This window comes from Plectropomus leopardus, chromosome 10 (assembly GCF_008729295.1).
Source record: "Plectropomus leopardus isolate mb chromosome 10, YSFRI_Pleo_2.0, whole genome shotgun sequence".
Taxonomy (NCBI): Eukaryota; Metazoa; Chordata; class Actinopteri; order Perciformes; family Serranidae; genus Plectropomus; species Plectropomus leopardus.
Genome location: NC_056472.1, coordinates 9,408,001 through 9,434,999, shown reverse-complemented (window position 1 = coordinate 9,434,999; position 26,999 = coordinate 9,408,001). Strand labels below are relative to the sequence as shown.

At 38.6% G+C, this 26,999-nt stretch overlaps 1 protein-coding gene across 1 annotated transcript in view; it reads left to right on the top strand.

Annotated features, from left to right (window-relative positions):
• LOC121948859 (partitioning defective 3 homolog B-like) overlaps nucleotides 1-26,999 on the top strand; it is a 255,453-nt gene that overhangs the window by 12,987 nt on the left and 215,467 nt on the right.

Sequence of the window (26,999 nt, the reverse complement as noted above, 5' to 3'; positions counted from 1 at the left end):
TGTTGGCCACCAAAGTAATTAAAGAGATTGGCAAGACAGTTTTACTCCATTTAATTTCACTTCATTCAATAAAAAAACATCAGATGCGGAATTATAAAGAAGAATCTGTGCTTTTATGTAAATTTAAGCTGAGAGAAAACAGCTATATAACATCGACCCTCTTAGTTAATACCTGTGAAGTGAAACCAACACATGTGAGGTTAGACTAAAATAGCCTTTAATCACTATGTTGTGTTTCGTGAGTGACCAAGAGTAAGCAGAGTACACAGACATGCATGTGACTACATATCCAGCCAGGCACTCCACAAAAAAGAGATACTGGTGTTGATGTCGATTTTGTAGCTCTTCTCTGCAAAGAGCTACAAAATCAGTATATAAAAGTCAACCATTTTTATCTCTTTAATCCTTTTGATACTTCTCACATGATGCATATAATCCTTTTGATTTATACCTATTAATTAGTCACATAACAGTGTGTGCGCCTGTATGAATGTTTGAGCAGGTATCTTTGCTTTGAATTTTGTGTGTGTGTGTGTGTGTGTGTGTGTGTGTGTGTGTGTGTGTGTGTGTGTGTGTGTGTGTGTGTGTGTGTGTGTGTGTTCCCACTCGGGAGTATTGAGCTGCAGTGGCCTATAAGCCACTCCCTTGGATAGAATATTGCCTCACAAGCAAAATTCAAAGGGAAAAAGGTTTTAACTTGCCTTCAGCGTTAGGCAGTGTCATTAGCAATTCACTTTTGGAGACTTTGCAAACTCAATCCATATATCCCGTTTTTCTTATTTTCCCCCTGAGGAATGTGTCATTTTTCATTTTCCCCTTTGGAAAGTCTATTTTTTTTTTTCACATACTGTCACATAGACTCCAGCATTATAAGAATGTGATAAATGGCTTAGATTAAGGGCTTTTTGAACCATGGCTTAGGACTTTAAATGAATCTGGAACCTTCTCTTGGTGGCTCCGCACATTAAAACAGTATCAACATGTTTTAATGAGCCCGTGTTCTGTGGTGAACTGAATTTTTCATTTAGGTCACAGCTTAAAAAACTTGAAGAACCTACTGGCTAGAAAATGTAATGCACAGTATATTTCCCTGTCCTGGACTCGTACTGTATGCCTTTAAGCATGTATAAATACTGCAGGATTTGTTGGAGATTCTCTGAACTAATTAAGAACAAAGTTGCAGTAGTTGGCAATTTCTCTCGGGGCTGTAGGAACCTTTGGAAAGAACTGAAGTGATCTCTTTCTCTCTAAACAGGACTTGAGCCTCTGTTCATGTCAAAATGATATTTCTTACAGTCAATTTTTTAAGTGTTGCAACTAAGATAATTTTTGTTCGTGTGCGAATAGCAAAAAAAAAAAAAAATTAGAATCCTTTGCTATAAGGTTAGTCACAGACCTGTTTTTACAGTAAAGAAATAATATTCCCATGTGACATTTTAAAAAAAATATCTTGTAGCCAAGATTGTTCTCTCTCCTGGAGGAGTTTTCCCGATGAGCTCTAATGTTTCAAGTATATGTGTGTGTGTGTGTGTGTTTTTGTGTGTGTGTGAGTGACGGTTACATGACACAGTAAGCCACAGCCCAGGGGCCATATGACTCAGTGACAGGAGCAATAACAGAGTCAGGAGACTAGCAACTGACCTAGGGGATTACTATTATGAGAGCCTGTTGCCATGGTGTTGTCGAGAGTCAGAGAGCAGCATGCACTGGTGCCGCTGCTGGCTAGTTGTCACTCGCCGTGTGGCACTTATTTCTATAATGGCTTGAAAAAAGTGTGTGGTGCACACTACTCTAATCTAACAATCCCACAGCGCAATGCTCCATAATTTATATATACGAACAGTTGAGCGACATAACTGTCAGGGATGACACAAAATCATGGTGATATATAAGTGTCTGAATTCTCAGTTTACAACTCACTATGACACTATAAAGTTAATCTTTGTTGGACGTAGCCCAAATGTACTTTATAAGGACTTTCAGGGCAGTTGGTCCACAGTTGGCACAAAGACAGATGCCCCTTCTTTAAGAAGGTGCTTGTTTCTGCTGTGTCTATGGAGATATATATTATGGTGATGTGATACCAGTTTAATATGTTGGTGTCATGTGTGAATAAGCACCTAGGTAATGTTTTTGTAAAAGTCATGGCTTTTACAAAGCTAAGGTCGGACTCAGTAACATATTTGCATCACTTGCAACTTTGCGCAAATCTAAGCTGAATACTGTTGACACTGTGATTAACGTAACAGCAACAGCAAAGAGACAGAGAGAGAGAGACTGTGTGTGTGAGAGAGAGAGTTGTACTGGAATTTCTAACTTCAATATAACACCTTGAGATATATTAATATTTGATAACATTTTCGTTACCACAGGGGGATTTGACATTGAGCACAATTTTTTTTTTTTTTTTTTGTCAAAAGATAAATAAAATGAGGCTGTAACATGACAGTAACGACTTTTCTTTTCTTGGTTAGTAGTAAACATTAACAATAAGAAAAAGCGCGGCTGGTAAAGATTCATTAATGCAGTTTTAAATAGTGAGAATAGATATGTATTAATAAATAGACAACTTGGCAACACTATTATGCACGACTTATCTATGACTGGGTTGAAAGAGGCTGAAAATAGAGGCGGGGATCAGGAGTCACTTTGCTGATTCAAATCACAATCAAATGAACTTTTGTATGTACATCAGTCAGTGAATGTATCACCATTTCAGGGCACTTCAGTATTTACAATAGTAAGTCTAAGTGTAGTTGTTCACATGGCCTAACATTCAGTGCTGATTCGTACTTTTCTCAGTTCTCAGCTAGTGGGCTGCTTATTATTCGATTATGATTATTTTGGGACTTTTGTTACATTTTAATTCGCTTTAACGAGTACGCAAAACGCTTCCTTGCTGGGTTGACCACGTTGCTCTCACCAGTGAGGGGAGCTTCACTGTTAAAATCTTAGTTTTAAATCTTTGTCGAGGAGGCATGGAGTTAATGAGTTAATATCAAAAAAGAAGCACTATATCTGTATAGCTGGAATTAAAACGATCAGATAAGCACGGGATCATTTGAACAGTGGCACAAGAAGTAAAGCTGGTTTAGCAGGGTTCTGATTCGAGGATGGGGTTATAATACCTGGAAATTAATGCGTGTATGCGTTTGAGCGAGTGCTCCACAGTGATACATACTGTATTTATTGACAACTTTTGGCAGGTTTGTCTCAACTTTGTCCTGAACTCGCTGTCCTGCACAAAACAAACTCTAGCAGCACAGAAACCAAATATCAGACCAAATGTATACTATAAAATACACATTTCAATACTGGGATCAAATAAAGTGCCACACACTAATTCCCCCAAAACACACATACTGTATAGTGAGACACACACACACACACATACACACACACACGGGAGAAAAGCATACGAAATGATACCCAGCAATACACACTTCTGAGCACCAGAGATTGCATATGAAATGAAAGTGTGAAATATTCATTGGATTCTGAAGCGGGGCTCTCATAGTATTACTGAGCTGAGATGAATAAATGGCTCCTAATCCCAGATGAGTGTTTTACTGTAGGCAGACTCAGACTGCCTGGCTTTAGGTTTATAGCCACAAAGAAAACAGAGAAAATTTTTGAGGTCTGCTGAAGACAGAGGTCAAAAATACAGTTTTAAAAAAACAATCCATGGCTGAAATAGACCCATGTGACACATTTGAGTGTTTGAGGTGATGTTTATATACCAACACATAGGAAATGTTGGAGTCTGCTCCTTGAATTGAGGATATTTAACTTCATATGTCTATATTCTTGATGTCTCTATATGATTTTGTATCTTGGATAGATATGTAAAGCTGTAGTATATATCTTTAATACTGCATGGTTAATGATAAAGTTACAGTAGAGGGCAAATAAAGCCATTCATTACAATATTAAAAACAAGGTGAGGAAGCCTGAACCTTAATACTACCCCACACCCTCCATAAAGAAAGATGATGAACTGTAGCAGATGAAATAATTTTTGTGTGTGTTTACCTTTAGACCAGCACCCACACCCCCACCTTTTTTCTCCATTCCCCTAATGTCTCCCTTGCATGTTGTTTTTCAAACCCACTCACAGCTTTATGCCAAAGAAAATGAAAAGTAAGCAGGAAGTATGGACTCCCATCAGCATTTTCTATGCAGCTGGAAGTGTAATTCCTAATGTATTTCTCCCATCTTGTAGGTATTGCAGAAACAGCCTTACAGAGACCAGGGTTTGTTTAAAAGGTTAGGTGATAATGGAGAGAGAGAGAGGGGGTGGGGGGTGGGGGCACTGTTCCCTTGTATGATATTGATGTTTGCTCTGGGACATTAATAACACGTACTACTGATCAAACCCATGCACATACACTTGCACACAGCATGCATCCCTCTGCAAACGTCAGTGTTAAACATAAATATTGTTTTTCAAGCATGCACACACATGATCACACACAGCAAGCACCTGTTTACAGTGCCTTTCCTTTTTTATTAACTGATACCAACAGCACATTCTATGAGTCAATTATTAGGTAGAATATGCATTTGTATGTCCAAACGTAGTATTTGCTTTGCACAGGCAAGCTTTATATTATTGATCAATGCACAGAATACTGATTAAAAACCCACAATAGGTTTTTATACACTACAAAAAAAGCTCCTGTTGTTTTTTTTAATACTTTTTTTAACACAGTGAAGGTGGGGTGATTAGGTTGAAATCAATATCACAAAATGAATATACACATTTTTCTCATATTTTTTGACTAAATAGTATTATAGTGTATAGATTGACTAAACAAAGTCCATTTTTACATTTTTTTTCACAGTTTGCTTTAAATTATTAAATATTATAAGACATTTATACAGTGGCAACATAATATGATCTTTCACATCATTTTGATGCAATACCAGTGAAGAAACCTATAATCCTGAATACCTATGATACATTATCATGGTTCACCTATTTAGGAACCCTCTGTGGAAAGACTATTTGAACACAAGCTACCCTGGAAGTAGGGCGTCTCTCCATGAAGGGAGCTTTAATCATGGGTAACTGTGCCAATCATTATTTATTCTATTGATAGCTTGACACATGCACAGGACATGGTGAATGGTTTTATTATATTGCATACTTATTCAGATCTAAATAGCCATCATCAGGACTTCCTATCGGTTCTGCTCTAAGCAACATTATTATGAGTGAATGTATTTTGCTTTTCTCAAAGCCCCTTTCACACAATATCAATATGTATGATGGAGATGCACTTTTTGCCATGGTTTCAGATAGAACTACAGTAAATACCTGTTTCTGATACTCATGAGCTGAGGTATCAGAATTGAGGAAAGGTAGAATTATTCTTTCATATTCTAATAATTGACAATATCCTGCATGGTAGAGTTACCCCTAATCTGCACTACTATAACCTTATCACAGATTAATTAATTAGTTTATTAGCAAAGAAATCTGTGAATATTAGAGGAAAAAAGGCCAGTGTTTATGGGGTTCACCAGTGGTAGGTCAGCAATGCCACAGGTGTTTCCCTGAGCATTGAATATACTGGGGCAGGCTGCCTTAGTATATTAATGACAACTAAGGTATATTTGGTGACCCTTTTTAGCATTTTATTTCATAGCATTTTTTTACTGTTCTTTTTTTTTTTTTTAATCTGGTCAGAGAGAACAATGGCATCCCCAATCTCCCCTCGCTCTACCCACATGTACCTGTTTGTTCTGATACATCAGCGGAGGTGGAAGCTCCCCATCGGTGTTGTGTTGGCCTGTTCCCTTGTCAAATAGTGCTTCCCTCTTGTAAACTGATGCTTCCCATGCCCCTCCTCCATAAGGGTTTGGTTCAAATCTAGGTAGGGGGAATCACATGTTTTTCACACAATACATGCTCGCGATCTGCAGTTATAGTTTCGGCGTCTGGTCTTCTAAGTGAGTCTGGCAAGAAAACACACTGATTATATGTAATAAACAATATAAAGGATATATACATATGAAATGAATGATGAGATTATGATAAATGATAAAATATGCGTTCAGCTAATTCTGCTGCCCCTCTCCCTGCTGTTTTCCAGGAGTTTCAGTTCCCTGATTTTTATCACCTAAATGATGAAATTTGTCCATCCACTGTGTTTTTCAGCAATAGCTGAGTATGTCTGCTGTTTGTTATTGTTTTTTGTAGACAGAGAGACAGCAGATTTGGATACACACACATACACAGGCAGACAGACAGATGGACAGAGAGATAATAAAGACTAACTCTTTGTGATTGAAATAAGAACAATAATGTAGTATATACAAAATTAATTTAAATGTGTAATAAATCAAAATATTGTCTTAGAGGTCACACATATTTACTGTTTTTCAGATGCAAAAGACCATTTTTGTGCCGGCATGAAATGCTGACCCTTTCCACTAGCTACCGTAGCTTTCAGACCTGTGGGAAACACTGTAGTGTACCTTTCTGGAAAACTGTTTGTAAATTGCCCTGTTAATCCTGTTAAAATGCACTTTGAATTGATCAAACGTGAAGCATGTCTGGCGATTATACTGTCTGGCTGGCTGATGAGTCGAAACAACCTTAAACAGTCTGACTTGGAGACGTTAAGATGGACAGTTGGTGGACTCGGGCCAGCTCAGTGGGGAGTACGTTGTGTGTGTTTGTGTGTGTGTATTTGCACCCATGGGTGTTTATGTTGGTTTTCCAGTCAGCCAAAACCATTTGCTGGAGAAGACAATCAGGCCAACAGTTCATCTCTAAGCTTCATTAATATTTAAATAATGCTCTCATTTTCTCTCTTAATTGAACTTTCTTTTCATCTGATTTCCTTTATGTTTTTTGGCCCATGTTGCCATCACACTGGGGAAGGTTGGGGAGGGGTGGGGGTATTAGTAAGAGGAGGAGCAGGGTAGAAACAGACAGACGGACGGACTGCCAATCATACAGACGTGTCTGCTGTTTTGGCACAATGACAATAAATGTGAATTGGCTTCAAAATGTGCTAGGGAGATTAACTTATTCTTTATAAAAAGGAGAAGATGTCTTTCATATTTCAAAAAGAAGCCAAGAAGAATCTGAACATGTATCGGGCTGTAGTGTGAAGCTGATGCATCCAAATTCAAATTTGGATTAAATCAGCACAGGCTGAGGAAGTTTCTGAGTTGCGAGGAAGTGAATTTCCTGTGTTAAGGTGTTTGTTTGGCTCTAAATAAAGCTAATTTGAGTCTCATTGTATTTTTCTCTTCTGCTTGTATTTTCCCATGTAAACGTCTAACTCTAGCCTACATCAAAGTTAAGAGATAGGGCAAAAAAAAGCAGGTGTTTTTAAACTTATTATTTAAACATCTTATTTCTTCCTCCAACAATTCTAATCCTACTTTAAATGATTTATTTACCATTTAAACCTAAATAATTAAAATAATTAATACAATACCAGAATCATTAACAAAATAGCCAGATGTCTGAAAGAGGAAATCATTCTGAGCAGGTCTCCTGTTTTCAACAGGCCCTTCCCTCCCTTCTGTACTCTTCTGTAATTCTACAGTTTTCCATTACCATGATAATGCAAACTCTGTATTGGTGGTTAATAACACAAGCTGCTGCTGCTAACAGATGCAGCTTTGTAAAACTTGCTAATTTATTTCTGTCTTTCCGTCTAAGCACTGCCTTTGTAACTTATAGCACGCACGCGCATTAATGCTATATTTGCCAGACGTGATAGTTCTTGATACAAATGAATCAATTAAGGGCTTACAAAAATGTTCATTTAGTAAGTGTGAGAGAGAAATGATAACGTCAGGCTGCTGCACAGTTTAGTTTGGACGGCACCTACACAGACACACATTAACACACATGCAAAAGTAATTTGGCTGAGCTAATGTATGTGTTGCATCATTTACAGATTGATTGCGCTCATCACTGATTGTGTGAACTCGTAATAGCATCGACATTTGAGCTGGAATATAATAGACATTCATCATTACTGATCATTTGAGTTTAACTTTTTAAAAGGCAATTAACTGTGGGGCTAATAGCTCTGTTTGGTTGAAAACACATTTTTTTAACTTCAAATACAGTTTACTTTTTTGGTTTGGAAAGTATTATAGCCAATTAATCTAATATGGTGTGTGCAAGCATATGTCTATGTGCCTGTATGGATGTTTGTAGCCTGTAGCTAGGGTAAATAGAGGAGCAGTACTGTATTAGGAGCCCAAGGTACTTGTAGAGTTCATATAAATGCATTAAAAAAGACAATGACCATTGTATTTACAATTTTCATTCAACTTGCACATATATTGTTAAGACAGTGACTAGATGAGTGGGCATGAACTTGGGATGTAGCCTCTTGTGATGAAAGTATGGGTGGAATGAATACTAAGTAAGCAAGGATGGCAGAGGTGATGAAGATCAGGCAAAGCAGTGAGTGGAATGACTTTTGGTCTTAAAGGGCAGTTCATAGCCAAATTAAAAATACATATTTTTCCTCTTAGCTGCAGTGCTGGTTGTCAGTCTAGATTGTTTTGGTGTGAGTTACAGAAACTTGGAGATGCTGGGTATAGAGATGTCTGACTTCTCTTGAATATGATTGAACTAGATGGCACTTAAGCTTGCAGTTAGAGCGAAAATGAAATACATTTTACAAACTAAACACCAATATCTCTTTTCAGAAATCAGGTTACTCAAGATAATCCACAGACCTTGTGGCGAGCAGTTTCACGTTGGAACTATTTTCTTTCTATTGAACCAAAACCCATAAACTGTATCACCATGTGGAGGGAAGCATGCATCTACCCATAGGCAAGAGGTGGCTAATGCTTGTGACAGCATGCCATATACATTTTAAAGTTGTAGTTGATAACTTTTGTAAAACATATAAACAAAACATTTTTGTCCTATTCACACAGCACTTAATGTAACCGTTAATCTGTGAAAACAGATCATACTTATCTGCCTACTCTGTTGCCTTGTAGCGCTTCTAATGGCCTTGCCCGAGGTCAGTGAAAACTAGTCAAAGATGTTTCTGACATCTCTAATGAAGCGGTCAATCATGTCAATCACTGCTAGTGAATTTCAGTCAGACTGTGAAACTAGGCAGCACCGATCTGGTAGAATCAAGACTGTTGCTGTATAGCCTTTTTCTTACCTCAAATGTTTTTAGAAACCAAATTTAGTGTACTGTTTAGCTGTAAAAAGAGAAAGTAGCCAACTGTAGCTTTAATGGCCTCTTCCTCGGCTGCACTGTAAATGTTACCTAACTCAGATGTGTGAGGGGAGGTAGCAGTAGATGCAGGCTCCCTTCTGCGCAGTGATACAGTTGGTGGGTGTAGCACGATAGAAAGAAATGTCATAACTCACAACAAGGTCCGTGGATTATCTTTAGTAACCAGATTATGGTTTCTGAAAAGAGATATAGCTGTTGAGTTTTTTAATTTTTAAAATTTTTTTTTTTTTTTTGGGTGGAGAGAAGGCAGACATATCTCTGACTGATAACTCTTGAAAGCTCACACCGAAAAGATTGAAAAGCACAGGTAAGAGGAGATACATGTATTTCTGATTTGGGGGAGTAAGTGATTGAAAAAAGGTTTACTGTTTAAACCCTTTTAACCATGCACTTCTAGTTCTTACATTGCCTAAATGTGTAAAATTTAGTTATTGACATATGACATGGGCTAGATTTGTTGGTCTTTGGCCCTCCTCTCTACAAACTATCTAAACCTCCTCTCTAGCTTTCAGCCTGCTCTCCAGTGGCTCTCTCTCCTGCTGTTTTCTCTTCCTCCTCCTCAACTCTTTAACCAGAACTCCCACTACTAGACATGTCTCTCTCTTTTTCTCTCTCCTTCCCATCTCTTTTCTTTTCCCTTCTCACTAGCTTAGCGCTGTCATTTCGAGGAGCAGAACATCAGCCAGTCAGAATGAGGCAATTATGACCCTGTTGGAAGGGTTATTATGCATAATGCCCCATAATTCTCCTCTACAGTTTTTATCATAAATGACATATACATTAAGTCTGTGCAGAGTATTTACATGCTGAGGGAAACCTCCTAATCTTGTGTGAAGAGCACCATCCTGGGCTTCGGTTTTTTAAAATCACACACACGCACTTACACAATGCCGTGTTAAAAGCATTGATTAGTAAAGATGATGTAGTTGTAATGTGATTATTTATGGCTGCTTATTCTGCTGTGACAAGATAATGAAGACAATAGACAGCAGACAGACAGACAGACCGTATTTGATTGGATTCTTATGTGCAGCGTGCTGTGTAAGTTAACGTATTTGTGCATTAAGGTCGTCTATGATACGGTTCTCATAGCATTTTCTGCACGAGTGTGTGTTGCTGTTTAGCATGTCGACATTAATGAACCATGACCCAGATCAAAACAATGAGACCCGAAAGGGATTAGAAAAACACGCAGACATATTGAGAAGCAGCAATTTGTGTGGGTGGCCTCTGACACAGTCCACATTTAATCACGACATTTTAATCCCAGGCAATTTAACAAAAAAACGGATACTTAAACCAAGCGAACAGGCATCCAGCAAATCTCTTTGTTCACCCTCAACCTATGTGTTGAGCTTTGTAATCACATTAGCATTGTGGTAAATATTAAGAATTGATGATTTTTTTTAGCAGTTTTGCCAGTATCATCTTGCTGACATTGTATTTCTGTGCAGTAGTTATTGTGCATCTAATAATTCAAGTCTTATTATGGAGTCAATATTCCATTTCAATTTACTAGTCCAGTAACAGGCTTGTTATTATCTATTTATTTAGCCATAAGTTTTATTTAGATCAATTTTAGCAGGCTCTGGCAGTATGAATTCTACACTGAGGTGGACCCTTGAGTGTTTTTTATATTAATAAACCAAATAGTTGGCGTTTGGCATTTAGGTTTCACAATCCATCTGTAGTCTGCCCTTTGTGCCCTTCTGCATGCATGTCTTCATACCATTGAGAGTTTATCCCTCACCTGAGTTTTGTCTCTGAGTGGCTGCTCTGTTATCTCTAGCTCCCAGGGTTGACCGGGCTTGACCCCAGACTTGGTCAATCTAATGAAAAGCTTTTCTATTCAAGAAGTGTGCGTTCTGTTGATGTTTTTCTTGGCTTGAACCTTTACTTTGCTATGATTTTAGATTAAAGGTTAGATTATCTAAACGAATGAAAAAAACACATCGGTCACTCGCAGATTCCAATATGTCTGATAGTGGTGCTTGTGTTTGTGGCAGTCCTGGCATCTGAAGAAACCTGAAACTGAATCAAGTTGTAAAATTTCAGCTGGTGTGAAAGGAAAATAACTTTCATTTAGGCATGCTACTTTTCTTAAAAATGTCTAAGCCCTGTCTGCCTCAATGTTTCTTTTCCTTACATTAAGTTAAAAATAGGGATGTCCCAATTGGATCGGAAAGATGGGTATCAGACCTGATCAACGCAGTTTTTAATTGATCAGGATTGGTAATTTTGAGCGTGTGCCCCGCCCAATCCTTTGTTTATGTCCGTCGTCACACAGGCATTGTAAACGGACTGATTTGCAGCAGATATTCAGGTTTTAATGTAATGCTGCGACTCATGCTAATGCTAATGCTGCAAGAAGCTTTTTTTCAAGTTCAATTTAAGCTGCTAGACCACTTCAGGTGGAATTTCAGTTTAGTGAACTACCTTTACTATAATGCTATAAACTTGGAACTGTGACTGATTTTATCTCTCGTGACTGGGAATGTTAAAGCTCAGCTGTAACACGACTTTGAAGTGGAATTGTTTTCATATTACTCATTTATAGTGTTTTGTACTTTTATTACAACGCTATACTAAGTGGATTTGAGAGCAATTTCTGAAGACAAATTTTAGTTTGTTTACTTTGTCATTTTGTCGGACAAATGCTGCACAAGGTGAAATTGTGATAAAAGCCATATAAAAATATTTTTAAGTTGTTAACTTTGTTAATTTTGAAAAGATAAAATAAAAAAAAAAACATTAGACAGTGTTTGGATGCAGACATTTTTTCTTGTATTGCATTGTAGAGCTATAAAACTGTCAACCATAAATACTGGATTGATTGTAATAACTTTTAAGTACTCGAAGTGTGCATTGTGCAGCTGTATTATCCAGGTAAAGACAAGTATTTGATCGTGACTTGGTATGAGCAGATTTTCAACATCAAGTGACATCCCTAGTTGGGTGTCTTTAAACTTCCAACACGCATGGACTTTAACTGGACCTTTTGATATGAATAAAGACACATTGAAAATACATTGTAATTTTTCCCTAGTCTTCCTGCTGTTTTTCCAGCTTGCCCCAATTAAAATTTATCAATAGATCTTTGAGGGCAACTGAGTTCAGACATATTTTCCTTTTAGAGTGTGATGTCAGCTTGCAAAGGTTAAGTGAACAAGCAGGAGGGATAAACATACACACTCGTGTGTTTCTCACACATGCCCACACACACGCAGTATACTCACGTAATACAAACAGTATTTTAGCCACCTTTGCCCTCTCAGCCCTCCATATGAAGTGGCCCAACTGGTGAGAATAATATTGACCTTCCACTAAAGAAAGCAATGCTGCTTATTGCTTTCACACATCATACTGGTTTCCGTTTACTGGATATGTGGGTATATAGGTGTGTGTGCAAGTATAAGGAGAGGTGGGAGATACTGTATGTTCCAATGGTGTGTTTCTTGGGTTGTAGCTTTGGGGGCAATGGAATAGGTGGGTCTGTGGATTCTTATTTATGTTTCTTCGTCTGTTTTTTTTTTTTTGTTTGTTTTTTTTTTTCACAACATATATCACTCAAAGCAACTAAATTGCGTGTGTACGTGTCCCAATCTCCAGTAGTTTGACACACACCATGTATGAATGTGTGTACTTGCTCTTTCTAGTCCTTCAAAAGGGTATATGAGCCATAAAGTCTTCTGCCTGTCCCTTTGTACGTGTGACCCAGATACTCTCACTTTCTTTAGGTGGCTTGACATTTTTCATTATGTACTAATCATATGTGTTAGTTTTCATTGATGGGTTGTGTGATGTGTGTGAGCAGGTGTATCTGGTAGTCCTTGAGAAGGGTAGAGGGACCATAAACCCTATCTTCCTCTAGGAGCTGAGATGTCAGCTATCAGCCGAATAGTGAGTTATATTTCATAAGGCTGCGGCCTCATTGGTAAATTGCACTACACTGACACATATATCAGTCTCCATTGACAGTCAACATATATTAACAGAGCAACCTTTACTATATGTGCATGCATACCGTATTTATGTGTGTCACTGAATTATCAGCTTTTAGTGATATAAGATTTACCAAGTCATATCTTCGGCATTAATTTACAACGTTAGACCGTGTCATCAATTTCTCCCTCTGTGTTTTTAATAGGATAAAAGGCTATACGTTTATGATCCATTACAAAAGCGCAAACACCATAATAACCATGACTGTGTATTTCCAGGTGTAGGTGCAATCAAATCAGTGAGGTGCCTTTATTGTTCTTCAATTTTATTTGGCTATAAACTCTGATAAGGATTTGAACATATGTATTTTTAAGCATGTGTGTACATTTTAGGTATAGATAATGGTGTGTATATGCAATTAGCTCTTTATGTGTAAGTGATTCCAGTGAATTATCTATCAAAATGCTGCTGACGGCCACCATCTCCAGCTGTATGTCTTTCACTTTTTCACACAGACACACCACATAACTCATCAAAAACGCAATGACTTCAAACATGACCTTTAATGCTGCATAGCCTCATATGTTACAGACATGTCATGTTTCACTTGATCACACACACAGATGGGTAATACAATATTACTTGTGTGGCACATTTTGAATAGGTTCGTAATGTTCCATTAGTTTGATTGCTTACAAGCCGTCACACATGACGGGTAGAAACAATAAAAACACAACAGAGCAAAACTCAATTAAATGGCTGTTTTTATGTTTTAATGTAATGGCTTAATTTTAATATTGTTCATTTACGACACAAGTGACATGAGTAGATGGTTTCACTTAGACACAGATACATGGAGATAAAAATTCATGCAGAAAGAGCCACACACAAATATACTTTTGCTTAAACACACACGCACACACCCACACACCCTGACACTCTTCAAAAGCAGTGGAGTGGAATAATGGACAAGGCGATGGAATAGTGGGCAGATTTTATCATTCACACTCTCTTAACCACCAGCCATCTGCTAAATGCATGCGTTCTTGTCTTTGTGTTTGTGTGTGTGTGTGTGTGTGTGTGTGTGTATGTTTGTGTACGACTGCGCCCGCACATGCATATGAATGGAACCGTCTAATTCCTTGAAGGCTTGGATGAACACTCATCATGTTAAACTGCCTGATACTGTTAATTTGTCAAAGCAGATATATTCAGACTTAATTTTAGGTCTTGCTTCTCAGTGACTTTTGGTAACTTGCAGTTAAAAGTATTAAAATGGCAATAAAAATATAATTAATACTTGATAATAATTATGTTGTATAATTTGATTTCATTTATGTTGACTCACCTTGTTGTTTTCAGCCTCATAAAATGTGCTACACTTTAAGTTTGGAACTCTGATTAATAATCAAAGTAATACTAACCAAAATTGCTATATCAGTAGCAAAGACCAAAGGATTTTGGAGTTTTTCCACATAGCAGAGGATGGAGATTAATTCACTTGTCTGCAGTATTAAACAGACAGCCAGAGAGCAAGAGAGAGACAGAGAGAGAGACAGAGAGAGAGAGAGAGACAGAGAGAGAGAGAGAGAGAGACAGAGCGAGAGACAGAGTAGAGAGACAGAGAGAGAGAGAGAGAGAGAGACAGAGAGAGACAGAGCGAGAGAGAGAGACAGAGCGAGAGAGAGAGAGACAGAGAGAGAGAGACAGAGACAGAGAGAGAGAGACAGAGAGAGAGAGAGAGAGGTGCTATGGTTGTTAATGTGAGCACACAAAGAGAAAATGGCCGCCTGAGTTCACCATGTCTTTTCTAGAGAAACTACAAGAAGATGACCAAAATATGTGGTCTGCAGGGGAATAATGAATGAATATGTGTGATCTGTCTTATAAAGGTGTCAGGTTAGTAAAATGGTATTAGCCTGCAACAATCTACTTTTGGCAAAGCCACTTATACAATAACCTTACTACACAGACATTACAACAAATAACTCATTAAGTAATGTCAAATCAATACATGTACATTGACAGAAGTTAAGCAGTCTTGCCTAACTTCACAATTGTACTTATGCGATGCCCAGTTAAAAGAAAATACGCAAAACAGACATGTATATCACTGATGTCTGTTAAATGCTATATCCAATGCAAGAAAATCTCCAAGACAGTATGTCAAGCCACGCCATGTTTGCACTGTTGAAGTAGTGAGCAACTACTGCAAATGAATGCTAACATCTGCATGCAGCAGCCTGTTGCCAGGAAGTTAGTACGGTAATATGCTACATCTGTGTGCTATTGATTTATTGATGCTGCTTTTACCTTTTTCTTTTAATTGTGGTATGCAACAGCTGATTGTAAAAGATAGAAAACTGTACCGAAAAAGGATGAAAATGGACTGTGTGAAAAGAAGTTCAATAACAACACTTTTTTTTAAACCAAGGGGAATACATGTTGTAAATGTATTCATTCATCACAGAATGAGAACTATAAAAAGTAACCTACAGAAATTGCAGCCTCTACTACGGCAGCCTTAAACATTGCAATGAAGCGATGTTTTAAGATACATGGGACTCTCTTTCCAATTAATGGAATTTTTTCCTAAAGGTCATCCAGGCTTGGCTCATGCATCATTATCTCTGTTACGTGGAGAGGTTGCTCATCATGACAGGATAAAGAGGAGACAACAGTGGGATCTCACCATAATGAACCTAAATGCTTCCTCTCACCTTCACCTCATCCCTCTGCTCTATCCATCCTCACCTCTTCCTCTTTACAGTAGTTATCCTCTCTACACTCATTCGCTCCGTCCTCTCTACCCACTCCATTTCTGCTCTTTTCCATCTTTTTGTGCTGCCTTTTAAGCTGTCTTCACATGTCCTCATTTTTTCTCCCTTTCCTCTTTCTCTGGCTTGATGAATACTTACTGTCCATCAATGCACAATATACCCACATACACTCTTTTCCAAGCTAACATCAGTCTCCTTTCCTTCCTGCAACGCTTGTCATATATATGTACTTTTTTTGGCTTCTCTTTTTCAGATCTTTAGCTCTTCTCTCTCCATGTCCTGAGTCCTCCACCAGTATTAAGTAATGTCTTGGCCTCCACTCCTCCGCTTTCTCAAGCACCCTTCCTTCCCCTTCACCACGCACCTCTGTCTTTCACCCTTTCCTCTAATGAATCCAATCATTTCCGAGTCACACCTTAGCGTTTGCATGAGTGTGTGTGTACGTGGACTCTTCATTTGCCAAAGGCACATACAGACGTGATCCAGACCTGATACATATGTTGACCCTTAGTCAGGAACCAGGGGGGTTAATTGAGTAATGGTGGTTGCGAGAGAGGGAGAGTATACTGGGAGAGAGAGAGAGAGAGAGAGAGAGAGAGAGAGAGAGAGAGAGAGAGAGAGCATTAAGAGGGTTTGGAACGAGACAGATAGGTGCAATTTGTACGAGCACATGAAAAAATGGGAAGCAGGAGGGTGCCAGAGAGAAAGGGGTTAATTGCTGGAGTGAATAAAATGAAAGACACGGGGAGGCAGGTAATTAAAGAATTGCACAAGAGACAGTGAAATAAAGACAAATGCGGGGTTAATGGCGATGGAGTGTCAGATGGGCACGAGGTGACAGAATGAGGTAGCCAACCTGCAAGATATGGAAGATAGATTTTAAGTGGTAGTGAAGGGGTTAACAGAGTGATTGAAACGAAACAAAGAAAGAGGCAGGGAGGGTGAGCACGAAAGGGTTAATTATGAATATAATAAACGATGAAGCCTGTGGTCTTCATGGACTTTGGCTCTTAATTAAGAAAACACAGCTGCACCTGGGACCCACCCAGAATAGATGGATACACAGCACTGCATGAAAATGTGTGTGTGTGTGTGTGTGTGCTACTAATTGTTATTGTTATGAAGTCAACCTCCTCGTGGATTCATTGTGCTGATGAATTGTCTTAATGATGTACCTAAATGGGGGGTTTGTTGGGGATAGTGTAACTAAATGACCAGATGACTAAACATTGGTTCATCATGTGCCTGTGTGTTAGTCAGAACACACACGCAGGAAAATCAAGCGTTATGGGCAGAATAATGAAGCAAAACCCAGAAAAAAGGTTAAGGAGTAGTTGACTATTGGCTCAAATTTGGAGCTAAAGTTCACTCCTCTTTTTGTCTGCCTGTTTGGTTTTTTCTTTTTCTTTCTCTTTTTTCTCTGCTTACAATAACTTTGACCGTGTGTCACAAACTTGTAGGACTAATCACATTATCAGGGATTAAGAAATCATGAGGCCAAGGCAGCACATCAATCTGCTGTTTCTTTCAGTCGGTTAAATATGTGTAAAGATCCCCTCTTCTCAAAAATGTGTTTTTAATTTGTTTATGTCCTCATAAATGTCTGACCTTGACTATACTGACTTGTAGCTGTGCCAAGTTTGTCACTAGAGAGATGTTTTCAAAATCCCCAATGAAGGGGCGATGTCTGTGCGCCTCCTTAAACTCTGAGATTTAAACATACCGGGTGAGATCGATTGGGTACGTCATAAATTCAAAAGCTTGAAACCTGAAGCCTCCAGTGCAGTTTGGACTTACTACACGTAATGTAAAAATCTCAGCCAGATGGAATATATCTTTTTGTGAACTTTAATTAGACCTCTGGTATATAACTGCATAATTGTGACAATGTGAATACATTACAACAGCAGATATTATTGTGTGTTTTACAACTACTAAGGCTCTGCAAGCCATTACAAATTAGCCTAAAAGCTAACAAGCTATCAACAAATAAAGACTGACTACATTTACCATTTTGATACGTCTGCTAGTCGCTGGTTTTGTTTATTTAATAGTTTAGTATTTTAGAAGGTTTCAGTAGTTAAGAGGGGATTTTGAAATGTATGTAGCGTGTTAAACACAATATTAATCATCGCAACAAGGCAAACATGTCTGGAGGGGAACTTTAAATACTGTGTTTGAACATGGAGAATTTTTTCTTAAGCAGATATACAGGTATAAGATAAATTGATCAGAGAGATAAAAAATCAGTCTACATGAAAAAAAAATGTTATTAATTGGTAAATAAATTGTGTGGTAATCATCAAGTTTGTTGATGTTTGGTTTCGACCTGTTATTTTGAGTTAAGATAAAATATTCAACAAAATGCAAAACTCCCTCTTAAAGTTAGCGTCTTTTTACAAAGGATCTTCCAAGCTATGGCCAGGCGAAAAGACCTGATTGCTCCCAAAAGGAGAGATTAACAGAAATAATTTAATTGGAAAGAATTTTTTTTTTTGCCATATGAGAACAATCAAATCAGATGAGATTATGGCAGCCTGCAGATTTGTTTGGGTGAAAAACAGCTTTTAAATCCCTTACATTGAACCTCTAAAGACCTGCCAGTCCCATTCTGTAGTTCATTATGGTTACACTGAGACAGCATAATTTGCTGCTTGATCTAATGACTTAAAAGCCTCGAGTCATAGCCATGTAAGGCTTTGAAGATATTATGCATTTTGCTGCAGCAAGCCTCGGGCAGCTTCAAGGAAATGTGTGGAAATCTACCTGAGAGATAATGTTTAAAACTTCATCTGGAGACCCATGCGGCTATGCTTTTGGCAGTGTGTAGTCTGTATTAAGGTGGATTGTCCCTTTAAGTACACATCATTTAGTGTCAAGATGGATTTGATTCATGGTCTTGTGAATAGAAGATATGATCTTTTAGGAAGACTAATGTAATCACTCTGTGTTGGCTATGAGCTTTACTCTTCACCTCAATCATAGAGATGTTAGGAGGACCACCTCTCATGTCAACCCTTTAGAAAGAAAAGCAGTCTGTGATGTGTGTGTGCTCATGCTGTGTGTATGTGTTCCGGAAAGATTTATTGTGTGCGTATGTGTGTGTTTTCATCACACACACACACACACACACACACACACACACACACACACACACACACACACACACACACACGTGCGCGCACACAAAGCTACCAGCAGTTAGCAGGAAGATTTACATACATTGACAGAGTAATGCGCTGGGCGGTGAGAGCTTTATAAAGAGTGAACCTGTCCCTGAATGTGTGAGTGATGATAACAGGCTCATTTAATTGCCTAACCCCTGCACACATGCACACACACACACACACACACAGATCATAAGTTGTCTGAGTAGGCGTCAAATAATTTCTGTCATTCACCTTGAGAAGGTAGAGGTAAGACAGTATGATAGAGGGGTGGGAGAAAGGAAATGAAATGGAAAGAATCAGTCAGCAAGAGAGAAAGATGGAGCCAAAGCTAATCTGAGGTCAGAGGTGGTTGAATGAGGTGTTTCTTAGCTTTAAGCTTTTGTAACCAGTTGGAATTTCACTTAAACATAAACCTAATTAAATATTCTGCATCCTGGAAAGATAGTTATTTGACACAACATTTCTTGTATCAGTTTCTTCATTCTGTTTCAGTGATCTGTTAATTTCAGTTTCAGAATTATGTGTTTTATTTTTTTTATATTTATGCTTTACGCATTTTTCTGAAAAACAATTTAAAGACTTGTACAAAAGTAATCCCTCTCAATCATCATGTGTGACCCACCAGGAGTGTGTGTTTGTTTGTGTGTGTGTTTGTGTGAGATGATGCCCTCTGTCCGTACTTTATTTTCTTTTTATTTTGCTGTGTTTGAGACATTCCTGTGCACAGTGCGAGGTGAGGTCAGGATTAAATAAACAGACAGCGACCCTTGCCTGACTGTAAGAAGCACACATCCAAGAGGAAGCTACAAAAATCACAGACTTGACATCAAAACTATGCAAATAAAGCAAGGCGAAACACCAAGGCTTTCACTTTACCTGTGTGGTATGAATCCCCATTCCAAAAAGTTTCATCCATCCAATCTCAATTTGTCCCTAAACCTCCTGCTACAGTCAGCTGGGACTTGCAGTGAAGCTTAGCTATGCTGCCAAGTAGAAGCTAATTTCGGATATTTTAACCAAAATATAAAGACATGGAGCTTCTTTATTTTCAGCTCTCAGCAGATGCTTGGGAAAGGACCTGGTCATCTCACATGCTGTTGCTGTGAGACTGTTGAAAACATGCTAGAAGCATAGATTTTTAAGTTCTTATATTTTTACAACCTGGCGTATGCTGCTAAATTTGTGCCCATCTCTGTTGTTTGATACATCCAGCAGCAACATCTCTCCATGGGAAATAATAAGAACCAGAAGTGAAGGTTGTTCTTTGTTAACTCACCACTGAAGACAAAAAGTTAAGGCTTCTACAGAGACTTATGGGCCAGATATCCTTCGCAACTGACAGCAACACCCACACAGAAATAAGCTATTTAAGCCTAATAAGCATGACACACACATACACAGACACACACAGACACACACACACACACACACACTCACACTCTCTCTCTCTCTTTATAACTTTATAATGGGAGCATCTGCAGACACTAATGAATAGACTGAGTGAAGTTGCACAGCTCCACATAGTGAGAGATAGCAACAACCCAATAAGGAAGATCATTCAGGTCAAACTGTGTCTGTCCTGTCCTAGTCCAAGGGAACCCCCCGCCCCCCCCTCCACTGCTCACAAAAAACATCATCTCTCTGGCCGTCTCTCTCTCTCTTTCTATATAAAAAGAAACAGACATATATATATATATATATATATATATATATATATATATAGTCAAAAAGTAGAAATTTAATCTAACTTTTGAGCATTATTCAGCCTCCTTCCTGAGATGCTAGCATGTTTTGTACCACCAGATTCCTCAGGTCTTCTAGTTTAGCCTGAAACCTCAGCCCTGTACAGCCTCTTAAAGATAGGAATTCTGGTCGGTGATTAACGCGATTAAAAAAAAAAACAAAACAAAAAATAAAAAAAACCAGCATTATATAAGGTGTTTTTGTTGTTTTCAGTCAATGATTGACGGAAATTGTTGTTTTCAAATGATGAAAGTTATTACTGTCTTGGGTAGAAATAGTTAATCGTGTTGAAAGTATTTCCTTCCTTGAACTGGTTTGAAGTGACATGGTGAGACTGATTGTTCTCCTTCAGCTCTGATGCAGATAAGCTGTCTAGGGGTCAGGAGACAACCTTTCAACAATTAACCCCATAATCCCCAAAGCATTCACAGATTATATACATACGAATGGATAAAGCTGCAGTGTGTTGCACAGAAAAGAACAGCCACCCTCAGCCAAACATGTTTAAAGTTTTCAAAACTTTACAGATACAAGGGAATAAAATATGTATAACTATCCATGAAAGAACCATTAAAGATCATGCTGCTCATTTTATCAGTCCCAGAGGACTCGTAAAACGTGTAGTAGTAGTAGTAGATGTGATACAATCTATTCTCTTAATTCTTGTTCGTTTCGCTGTGTATGTGCATGGATGTATGTGTAGTGCATTGATCGAGGTTTAGGACTGTCAGCTGACAGTTATTACTGCTTAGCGTTTTGACATGTTAAGCCTCGGATAATCACCATCAACACTGTGTGTGTGTGTGTACGAGTGTGAAACTGTGTGTGCATGTATGTGAGAGAGAGCATGGTGTGTATGGGTGTGTGCGTAGCCTAATCAGTCACATCTGACAGACAGCAAATCCTACTTCAAAAGCCACTCAGACACCCATTGTTATGTGGAGAGCCAATTGAATGCGATAAGATGTAGGAAAGAAAGGAGAGGAAGAAGGAAAGGACGGCTGGATGAATGAGCTATCACGACACGTGAGAGCTGTAGACTAAACCTTGATGTTGGTTTGAGCATTGACAACTTTTAAAGGCTTTGCATAGCATTGTGACATTATTAAATCATTAACATTTCAGACCTCACTGTAATTTACACCAGCATGAATACCGATCTGTTTCAACATGCCACCAACCTAATGTACAAAGCTTGAAGAAATGGTTTTCTCATTGTTGTTTTCAATGATCTTGGAGAATGCCAATGTCCTTGATCTTGGAATGAGATTTTCAACAAAAACAGATGGGTTTGACATTCAAATTTTCCTCTACTTTTGATAATGTTAAGTATTTTAAGATGGAAAATACTCACTTACTAAAGTCCTGCACTCTTTTCAACAAGCATGTCCAACTGTAAAGCAAGGAGGACACACAATGCACATTTTAATCCATTCATCAAATTTTTATGTACATCATTTGTTTAAACTGTTCAAAGTAAACATGAGATGTTATATTACTTTATTCCTATATTACCATGTTACATATTTATACTACTTATACATGTCAAAATATTATATGAAAGATTTATAGCTTATAATCCATTCAGTGAAATAGAAGTGGGATCTGTATGTCACCAAAAAATAACTGGCGAAATACTGATTAAGAAGGGAAGTACTGTTCTGATTTGCTTTGCTAATGCCACCTTGCCTCTTGGAACAGAGTAACAGAAAGTTATGTCATCGGTACTCAATTGATGTTGCTGTTTATGTGAACAGATGCAATAAGTGTTGACAGACATTGCAATTATGCCGTCTTCTGCTGTGTTGATTTCTCTTGCAAAGGTAACAGGCAGCCTTTTGAGGTTTTCAGGACATTCACAATGTGTTTACATCTTAAATTTTACACTATATTCATTACTCAAACAAGTCATCAAATAAAATAAGAACACAGCTTTACTACTCTGTTGGTATGCACTCTTGTAACAATTGGTAACAAGTATAGCAACTACACTGTTGGGCCTGAGTTGAATTTCGGGCATTATATGCCATCAAAAGCGACATGAAAATATAACAAAATGTGGGACTGTCATGTAAAAATGAGCAATAAGAATGTGACATTAGCTAGCTACTTAGCCACCATAACAACTACGTACACTAGTGACTTTCTTTTGCCAAAAAGAAAAAAAAGAGATTAACACATTTAAACAGCATTAAACTAAAATAAATCACCAATAATTGTAATTTCAAAATCTTAATTTACAAAGAAAACACATTTGTGGGTTTCTTTGCTTGCGTGTGTAGCCACGTCACGCTGATGATTTTTTAAGGGCCAAGTGGTAGGGGCAAGGGGTGTTATAGGATTTGGCCCAACTAGTAGACTTTAGCTGTTATTATAATACATCAGATATAACATATTCAATCCACATTTAGGCATATCTTTAAGTATTTGACTGGACTCTGTATTAGCAGATATTTAATATTAAACGACCTAAATCAGCATGGGGGCCTTAAAAACCTGGGCATCCCTAATGTCTGATACTTTGTTCACTGTATATATATCAGTGAGGGTAGACCAAGTGTTAAAAGCACCCCCTTCTCTTAAGTTTCTTTTATATTTTTGCAGTGTTCATTGAAAAAAAACAACTTTTCATTAGCATAAGACAATAATTCCAAATCCCATTTCTTTTCACCATATCCCCTAAATTTGTGAATAATAAATCCACTTTGATACACAATTACTGCCTTCCTCCCAGTGGGTGAAGCCTGTGCAGTCTCCTCTGGTTAATAGGCCCCTCTGGTTTATGAGTGCTGTCGTTCAGACCGCTACTGGTGGATCATTGAGAATATGGCCTGCACAGAATGTGTCCATCTGTGCCACTGTGTGTCTCCATAATGCTGTTCCATATGGCCAAGTGTGGTCTACACACAGCCTCGGGGAGGCAGTTGTAGATGGCTAACACGTGCACACAGACGCTCGCACATTCATGCATTCTTGCTTATGTGCAAGCATAAATTCATACACAACATGTATGAACAAAGGGACACACACACAGACATTGATATACATGGAAATGTGGATGCAGGCAAGTACACACACTATCTGCATAACTGAGTAAACAGAAGTTGCCATTATATTTTGGCTGTGTGACAGACTTAAAGTTCTGGCTGTCTGAAGTTCACAAAGTCACAGAGTAGTTGTACTGCTGGTGCTGAGGGTGGATGCTCTACTTGTTAGAGCAGAATAATTCTGCTTTCTCTGTTTCTCAGTAATATGTCTACATATGTCTTTCAGTATATATTTTTATCTTGTTCTCTGTTCTCTGTGTAAACCGTCTGTATGTCTATCCCTCTCTGTCTGTCCCCATCTTAATGTCTGTGTTTCTCATTCTTTACAGTATTTCTGTCCCTCATTTGTCTTTTTCTTCCTGTTTGTCCTGTCTGGATTTCTCATGCTCCACTGAGAGGTAAGGTGACTGGAGATCAATAGGGGGTCAGCACACACACGAACACTAACCTACACAAACACTTGAAAGTGCTGAGCAGGTGAATTTCATTCATCCATATTCTCCATACGGAGACAACACCATCCTGGTTATGGATTACCATTGCGATGGATCGATTGCAACGGAGAGGTCACAGTCAGAAATGTGTGTGTGTGTGTGTGTGTGTGTGTGTGTGTGTGTGTGTGTGTGAGTGAGAGAGAGAGAGATAATATTTTTGTCCCTGTCCCTTTGTGGAATGTATATGTGAGTGCTTTTACATATATGTAACCCCTGGTGTAAAATGTGTTTTCCTGCCTGTATGTTAATCTTTTGTTGCTGACTCTTCAGAGATTACACAAGAACAAGAAAGAAAGTGGGAGACAGGGAAAGAAGGAAGGAATAAAATAGCGAGATTAAGAGTATCGAGACTGAGAGAGCGAGCGCGGGTGTATCAGATTCATGCGTTAATCGATAAACTCTTTGTTGCTTTGTGGGTGTATCCGATAGAGCAAAGTGCTGGAACATGATGATTTACATCAGCTGATTTGTAAGGAACCACCACAACTCAGGAGGGAGAGGGGGACAGCTGGAGAGGCAAGCTGCGGAGAAGGTTAAAGGAGGCAAAGCGGAGAGGGAGAACAGGGGAGACGGAGCAGCAAAAAGGAGGCAGGGTAAATGAGAGGAAGCAGAAGAGAAGAGGCAACCGGAGAAGAGGATGGGGGAAGAGAAGGGAGGGGAAATGAGAGGAAGCAAAGTAGAGGAGGCAAAGTGAAGCCAGAGGGGAAAACAGGGCTAAGCAGGAATATTTGCTGATGAAAGACGAAAAGGCCAACTTGTACATAGCCTAGCACAGAAGAGCTGACCTGCCTCGGGGTTCATTCAAATTCTCTTTGTGATCTGCACAATTATTTTTATGGGCATTACACAGAGATGTGAGAGGCTTTTTAAAAATTAGCACTCATGCTGGCTTTACACAGGGCCCGTATGCCTGTCCGAGTGACATTCTCTTGCCATATTAGCAACCCTGCACTGACTTTTTTATGGGTGCATCACAAAGAGCTGCAAAATTATGTCATGAGACATAAAAATGCATTTTTTTTCACCTTGGCATTACATCAAAAGGGCAGACGGGAATAGATGTAGCAGCATAGTTAAAACACATTTTTATGGAGTTCTGCATATACCACAAGGCATTGAGTCATTGCTTTCCCCGTCCAGCTTTTCTTCCTTTGAGCTGAGAGAGACAGACAGGTATACAGATGGATAATAACAAAGTAATTGAAGCACTTTATCTTCCTCCTCTTTTTGCCTCGCACAGGCAGAACACAGGTCTTTTGTTTGGATAGGAGGCACATAAATGACACAATAACTGACAGAAAGGGCCAGGGGTGGGGAGGGGGTCATCCTGTAGCTTCAAGATGCACTCCAGATGCAGCATCTGTTGTGTAGAGCTAGGTGGTGCTGTGAGTCTATCCACAGTCATTGTGTGTGTGTGTGCGTGTGTGTGTGTCACTGAGTAATCAAACCTGGTCTCTTTCTTAAGAGGAACAGTTGCATCAGAAAAAGAGCTTTGTGACTGTGAACCTGCATGACACATTTGTTATCCGGACTTTATTGTTGTATTCAGATCATTGCAGTTCATTAATAACACTCTTTTTAAATGAGAGAGCAACAAGAGAAGCTGAAATAGCACAGATGGCAGTAAATTAGCATATTTGCAGGGAGAAAAATAGAAAATTGTTATTTTGGTACATCATCTTACCTGCCCTCAATCCTGTAATGTATCACACCCAAAACCAATTGAGCCAGTGGTATCCAGCCTGTAGTATAATTTGTATAAGACGGCATTTCCAGATTATACACGCAAACATTCCACATGTGATGGACAGGTGCTATAATGTGTAGCCACCTCACCCTTTCAATTTGTTGTTAAGGCTCGAGTGATGGAGTGGTCATTACTAAAGATATTGCTGACTGCGTGAGATGCCAAAGCACACACATGCAAACACACTTGACCGTCATAGATTTTTTTATGGTGAGTGGTCATGAGTGGAAATCAAAGCTCAGTGGTGTACAGATAGCTTAAGCATATTTAAAGATTGCTTTGTGAAGGAGAGTGCGCCGTCTCTGAGCTGTGTATAAGCTCATGCATTTGGCTGATTGTAGCATTTTATCGATCCACTCCAAACTAATCAATCAGGCCCTAATCGACCCGATTATAAAGGGTATGATGTGGTAAAAAAAAGAGATGGTTGTGTGTGTGAGCACTGAGGCCATGTATTGCACTTAAATCCTGAACTGCTATTAATCTACCTGTCTCAATTCCATGTGCTCTTTTAATTTTAATAAAAGGAAACTTTGCTCCGCACCCTCTCTTTCGCACATACGCACAAACTTTTATAAATGCTGAGACGTGATCACAGCAGCATGAGCATGCTATTTGCAGCTCATTGAACTATCACTGTTTATTGGTGAGTGAGCATAGAAATAAAAAAAGAAGATTTTAATGGCCTTGTGGTCTTCATGCCCCCATAAAATCAAGGTCTCCATTATTGCTGTAAGCAGGTTTCTCAGATTTTTTCGGCTATAGTCAACTGATGTTAATTAACTTAGTTCTCTGGAGAATCAAAATTTGATATTTACAAGGATAGCCATT